The sequence below is a fragment of the Carica papaya genome, chromosome 4 (genome assembly GCF_054855325.1).
Source record: "Carica papaya isolate Zhongbai chromosome 4, ASM5485532v1, whole genome shotgun sequence".
In the NCBI taxonomy this organism is placed as follows: domain Eukaryota; kingdom Viridiplantae; phylum Streptophyta; class Magnoliopsida; order Brassicales; family Caricaceae; genus Carica; species Carica papaya.
This window is the reverse complement of record NC_142312.1, coordinates 6,356,025-6,362,353: the sequence shown is the minus strand read 5'-3', so window position 1 is coordinate 6,362,353 and position 6,329 is coordinate 6,356,025.

The following is a 6,329-nucleotide window of genomic DNA, read 5'->3' as shown; positions in this document are numbered from 1 at the left end:
CTTTTTGTGCATAGTTTATTACCATAGAAGTGCCGGTCAACGAGTCGCCGCTCGTTCTTTGTTGGATATTTGGCGCCCTTCTCGAGCTCTGTTTGAAAGACCTGCTTTTTACGCTCTTTTTCTCTCCGATAAAATTAATTATTTTTTATTTAACATCTTAATCTCGTCCTTTTATAAGATTTCCCTTGTCATGGTTCAATAAATAATCACTTCACTTAATAATCTTAAATTTTTCATTTAAAAAAAAAAAAGTGTACCCACAAATTGTGTTTATAAAATCTATGGTTATGGTTAGTACTTAGATAGACCAATAGCTTTGAGTAAGACAAAATAATTTGATAGTCATTTGTGATTTCTTAGCGTATAATAAATAATATATTCTTATTTTTTTTAATTTATGTTAATAATTAATGAAAGTAGTGACAACAACAATCATGCACGTTAATAACAACAATAATTGCAAGAATAACAAAAATGATAATATTAAATACAATCATGTGCAAAGTAATAGCAATCAATAATGATAATTGTGATAATAAGAATGCAAATTGTGGGCATTAAATATTATTAAAGAAGAAAATCATGATATTAAAAAAAATAAACTAAAATATTAAATATAAAAAAAAAATCACGATATTAAATATGAGATAAATTAAGATATTAAAGAAAAAATAAATTATGGTATTAAAAAGAAAGAAAATCAGAATGTTACAATAGGAAATAAATCAAAGACATTAGAAAAAAATTAAATTAAAAGATAAAATTATATCATTTGTAATTAATTGTAAATAATTTTTTATTTTCTTTTTCATCACATAAAACTTGCATATATATAATTGTGACATTCAATAAAATATACATCAATCAAATAAAGAAAATAACTAAAATAGTGATGCCTTCATAGTCGACCACCACCCTTCTATCGCCAGCCACCACTAGGCTGGCCACCTCCACCACCAACCGCCCTTCATAGTTAACCTTTAAATCAATTATTGCTCATTGAATCGATAGTCTTTAGCAATTATCCACAAGCACATACCACCTTGCACAACTCTATCGATCGCCTTCATCGTGGTCAAACATGAACAATTTTATATAGTCATGTGTTCCGATAAAATGCTTATAGTAATTTATTTTCTTTTCAAAAATTAATTACTATTTAATTATTAAAAAAATGTCGAGAAGTACATTTTAAGTTACCAGAGCAAATTATAACATGTCAACTTTATATCTTAATAAATTTAGAGTGGATATTGAAAGTCTAAAGACTCAACTTGAATCTCTAGAGAAACAAATAAATACCAAATTATCGGCACTTCCAAGTATGGCTTCTACCTCATAAGAACTAAATACTTCAGATAAATTCTTCGAAAATTATTGGATTATAGACTCATAAGCTACAGATCATATAATCAACACTTTTAAATATTTTTATACATATATATTATATCAAAGTAATAAAAAGATTGTGACTGCATATAGTTCTTTTAGTATTATTGCATACAATAGTAACATTAAAATTTATCAGACGATATTAGTTTATTGACTAAAATAATTTAGTTTAGATTTAATTATAGGGTATGATGGATAATACAAGTAAATAAGATTATTTTGATATTTAGCTTATGCATGGGCAACTAGCTATAGAAGGAACATTCTGAGGATTTTGGTCCCTGCATATGGATAACCAATTAAGAGTAATATCAACTCTTAAGATTTAATATTAATTTTAGACAAGTAGTGTTATAAATAATTAATGTTAATTGGACTAGTATATAACTCTTTAAATCAATTTAAATTCTAAAATTTGAAATGTAAAATTAACTGAACTCATAACTTTTGTATAACATGTATAGTTTATATCAAGAAATAAAAGTTTAAGAAATCAATATTGAAATAGATGAATGCCCTTGGTCGAAAGTAATCCACTTGAGAGTACACGAAATCAGTTTTTAAGTGTTAAACTAACTTATTAATTCACTCTCTCTTCTTATATTTTCTTATAATATAATCAAATATTCATTAAGTATTTATAAAATAACATAGGCTTGCACTTACTAGTATATTTAGTTATTATATAATCACTCACTAAAAACTTCAAAAAATTATTGAAACTATGCCACAATTTAAGAGTTCTATAGGCAAAATTAAATATATTTAATTTATATTTTTTTCTCAATGGAAGAGACGAATATGGAATATCATAGGGGAGTAAGGTTTGACCAACACTTTAAGAAGAGGAAAACTTTTCTATCTAAATCTAGCCCTAAACTCATGAATATGAAGGTGAGAAAAACTAAGAAAAAAAGTTTTTTCTTTTAAGTTTCTCTCATTTTGGTTCAGTCATACTAACTATTAAGTATGTAGATATAAAGCTTAATTTTTAATTTATATTACTACATGTCTAATAAGACATGATCATAAAATAATTTAGCATATATAATTTTTAATTAAATATTAAAATCTATTATAATTTTGATGAGATAAAATTTTAGATGATTAACCACTAATCTATTTAACTAAAAGTTTATTAAATTGAAAATTTTAAATTCCTTTGCATCTATATTAGGACATACAAAAATCCATTGTTAGTTATTTGGAGTGTGTCTATCAGTCCTTCCATACCCCCTTGCTATTGCCAATAATTATTTATCATTTAACCTTTGTAGTATCCTTGATTGATAAGACTTTAATGTTAGCTTTAAACTCTTTGCACTCATCAGTGTCATGATTGAGACTATGGTAAAAATAATAATACATGGGCATGTCCAATTTATTGTTTTTTTTTTTGCTTGAAATGTTGTTTTCTATATGATGATCTTTTCGTTTTATGTTCTATAAAGTATTTTACATAAACTAGTTGATTATAATATACCTAAATATTCAAGGAGCAATGCATTATTAGTTCACTAACATTTTGAATTTTCTTTGGAGTATTTTATTATATTCTCGCGAGATCTCTCGTTAAAAGTTTAAAATCATTTATTATTATGCGCAAATACAACCATCTATGCACTTGTGCATTTCTATGCCTTGATATAAAGTTTTCTCAATGTTTTTAAAGGGTTTTAAATAGAGAAAAAAAATATAAAAATTATAACTTCCTAATCATTGTGCCCAAACATGACATCTTATACACTCGTGGATTTTTATGCCTTTGTATGAAGTTTTATCAAGGTTCTAAAGAGCTTTACGTAGGGAAAAATTAAAAATTGTGATTTCTTCCCTTACAATTGATGGTTGCTATGATTATTCTTTCATTTAATTGCTTATTGTAGAAAAATTTATCCCACAAAGCATTTTCTCCTTCTTGAATGTATCATAATTAGATTGGCACACGCTTTCTTTTCTATTGCTAATAAATTATTATAAAAACTAACTTATAAGTTGTTTGAAATCACATAAAACTTAGATTTGATGTTGTAGAATAGTATATAAAGTATTGATTTGATTATTGAACGAAATTCGATAGTATTCATTCACTTGTTCTAGTTATCCTCATAATCCTTTATATGTTAATAGTAGTTAAGTTGTAACAACTTAAATTTTACAAAGAGATGCTCATTCATTAGTTTTAAAATAAAAAGGATTTCCTATAACACTTGAGATTATATTAATTATATTTAAGAATTTGCCCCGTAGCTCCTCAACACGGGGATATGTTTCATTCATAACATCTCGTAGCAAATTTTACATTTTTTTTATATTTCATAATAGTTAAATTTAGATAATTTTTATTATAAAAAAAAAATTATTCTCTCTCTTTTAATGAAACATATTTTATGTAATAAAATTTTTACATAACTTAAACTAAACAAAATTATGATAATATAAATGATATATAGAATAATTAAAAGATCAAATACTGTTGCAATAATATTTTTCAATCTTTGAGCAAATGATGGTTAGTAGGAAATATGGGAAGGCTAGACTCTAGATAAAATGATGTTGTTTGCAGTCTATTTTATTCAACTTGGGTTGATTTTAAGTTTAAAAAAAAAAAAAAAAAAAACAGAAGATAGATCTAAAAAAAAAAAACCTGGCCTCATCATTCTCAAATCTTATCATAAGCTTGATGACAACAGAAGGTTAATCTAATTATAGCAGATAGAGAAACATTCAAACCCACCCCAAATAAATTTGCATTTCAAGACTTGATAATACCCTGCAGATTTTGCTGCCTTGTTGCACTCAACTAATAATAATAATAATACGTAAGCCAAGGAAGCAAAGGAGGTCCTTGATAATTATTAGTAAATGACTGAGAGTTGATTTCATGAAAAGATGATCATGATTTTGAGTTCTAAAAGACTAATAAAATTTCATAATGTAAACCCAATTTTAATAAGTAATTGTCATTAAAATATATATATATATTAAATTAATGTTATGATAATATAAATTGGACCTACCTACCACCACACCACACCACACAAATGAAGGAAGCATACTTAAACATCACTAGTGGCTTGTGAAAGAAAATAGTAACGCATCATGCTGCCCACCTAATTAATTATACATAAAAATGCACTTAATAATTTCTATTGGCTTGTATTCAACACCCACTCAGGAATCAATTGGACCCATAATTAACTTGATGACACTAACCCCAAAAAAATCATGTTCATTATAGAATATGTTGATTAGATGATATTAAACGAATTATATAAGAGAAAATTATAATTTCTAATATTATTTAAACAAATTAAAGAGTGTCCAATGACCATAAAATTTTGCATTTTCTCCTAAGTCGCCCAAATTCCTTTCTTCCTGCTTTTGGGTAAGCCTTTCCATGAAACTCAAAGAATGAATGTTAAAAACCCAAATACTAAAATTAGACAATAAAAGTGTTTTTATATTTCAATTTCATGAATTGCCTCTCGACCCCTCTTTAAATAAAATTCTATAGTTTTATTTTGTGACAATTAAATACGTTATTTATATATATATATATATATATATGAAATGATTGCACAAGTCTTACGTAATTTTATTAATCTTGTTTTAAAACAATGTTTGTTTTTATTTATTGAGATAAGATAATTGCATCTACTACATATATATATATATATCTACACTCTTATATCACTCTCTATTCACTTATCAACAATGGAGAAAAAAAAAATTTAAATAGAGAAAAATTTTAAGATTACATGAGATTTTTATTGTAATCACTTTTCTCGCAATTTTAAAGTAATTAATTAAGTTATGGAATAAATTAAAAAAATTTATTTATAGATGAGGTGACATTTTAATTTATTTTAAAATAACGAGTAAATTATACTTCACTTGTTGAGGTTTCTATATTGTAGAAAATCACTTCATTTTCTTTGGAATTAAACAAAAATACTATATTTTATATTATTATGTATTTTATCCATTTCAGTCACTGAAATAAAACCAAATAAAAAATAAGTAAACGATATATATATATATATATATATATATATATGTGTAGATATATTTTTTTATGGCTGGTAGGTACATCACTAATAGCATACAGCCTGACAAAACGTTAATACGGTTATGCAAAAACAAATCAAAGAAATATTTTGTTTCTTTTTTTATTAATTAATTAATTATTTACTTTTTAATATTTTAAGCTGATTTTTAATATTAATAGTATAAATGATAAAATAACAGAAGAAATTAACAAATGTTTTAATCAAAGTTAATAACGAGCAAATATATTATATGATAATTTATTAAAATTATAAAAAGTGAACAATTTTTGTATAATGTAATAAACATAAGAAGAAATTATATTTTGTAGAACAAACTTATAATGGATTAATTGGGTATTTATACAATATGCTTCTAACATTAATCAAACTGTCCATAAATTTATTTTTTACAGCCAAATCAACTAATATTTGCACTACCCAATCATCTTCATAATACAATTAGATAAAAAAAAAAAAAAAAAGACACCGAGGTAGAGCATATTTTGTAGCCCCCGGACCGAGGGAAAAAAAAAAAAAAAGCCACGTCGGCAGCCACGTCAGCAGGCCCGGTCAGCAGTCCTGGCCAACCGGGGCCTGCCACGTGGCAAGACCACGTCGCTCCTGAACGGGCCACGTTGGCGATCCGCGTGGGCGCGATCGGACGACCCAGATCAATCGCACGGACGGCCCAGATTTAATCAAAAACGGACGGCCCAGATTAAAACAAAATGGACGGCTGAGATCAAAGGGCAAGGGGTTAAAAATAGAACCCCCACACCAGACCACAAACCCTAACCGCCTGCCGCTCGCCAGAGAAGACGAACCAGAGGCCGACCGCCGCCACCCGCCGCCGCACCGGGGAAATTTCCGACCGCCAATCGAGGT